Raw genomic sequence first — 907 nt, 5'->3', positions numbered from 1 at the left:
ACCCTGGTACATCAAAAATGAATCTACACAAAGCCAAGATTAGCCCAGTAGTTGCATTTATCTCAAAAATGTATCAAAGTAAGAACTTTCAAGTTTCTAGTGATTGTCTGTAATAATTTTTTGTTTGTTACCAGTAGACGTTTCGACGATCAACTATCATTCAAGCAGCAGGATTCAGCAACTTTTTGATACATATACATTGACAAAATGCATGGTACACAATTTTTGATTTACCATGTTTTACTGTTATTTCATTATAGAAATACACAATTTTGATTTGATCTCTTAATTTATATACATTTAATTATATTAAACATTTTATTTATTTAAGGTAAAGCAACAGCATTAACGACTTTATAAATGTCAAGTGAAATTTTACAAACATAGTTTTACAACAATTTTTTTATAATCAATAAAATGAAACATATTAATAAATAATAATAAAAATTAAATACGAATATTGCTTACATTATTGCATTGCATAACAAATGATTTTTTAAGTTTTCTTAGCGACCTTAATGTGTTAATCGCTCTATAGAAACATTAATAAAATAATAAGTATTACTTACAACAAATATAGAAATTTGTTCATTGCTAGGTTTACTTACATTTATTTTAAATATTAAGTGTTATATAATCTTAAATGTAAACAAAAATTAAGAAAAATAGTTTAAATTGCAGTAAAATTAAAAAAATCTCCAAAATTGCATTTATTGCAATATAATTTTTTTTTGTTTAAATTAAGAGTTTAACGAAACATATTTTAAGCTCACTCAGCAACAAATTAATATGAAACGTAAATGTGGGTATTTTTCTTATGAACTCGCATATATGACAAATTGTTTCTACTATTTTTTCCAGTCAACAAAAACAAAATTTAAGAAAATACAAAATAAATTATTGTATT

The 907-nt window shown here is 23.2% G+C and overlaps 1 long non-coding RNA gene across 1 annotated transcript; it reads left to right on the top strand.

The window, feature by feature from the left end:
* LOC107882927 lies at positions 1-424 on the top strand. Its single transcript, XR_003840053.1, has 3 exons — positions 1-78; positions 138-214; positions 332-424. It is a non-coding gene; the product is annotated as an uncharacterized LOC107882927 (long non-coding RNA).
* The last annotated feature ends 483 nt before the right edge of the window (positions 425-907 follow it).

Source organism: Acyrthosiphon pisum, unplaced genomic scaffold (genome assembly GCF_005508785.2).
Source record: "Acyrthosiphon pisum isolate AL4f unplaced genomic scaffold, pea_aphid_22Mar2018_4r6ur Scaffold_20929;HRSCAF=22561, whole genome shotgun sequence".
Classification (NCBI taxonomy): domain Eukaryota; kingdom Metazoa; phylum Arthropoda; class Insecta; order Hemiptera; family Aphididae; genus Acyrthosiphon; species Acyrthosiphon pisum.
This window is presented reverse-complemented; position numbering and strand designations above follow the sequence as displayed.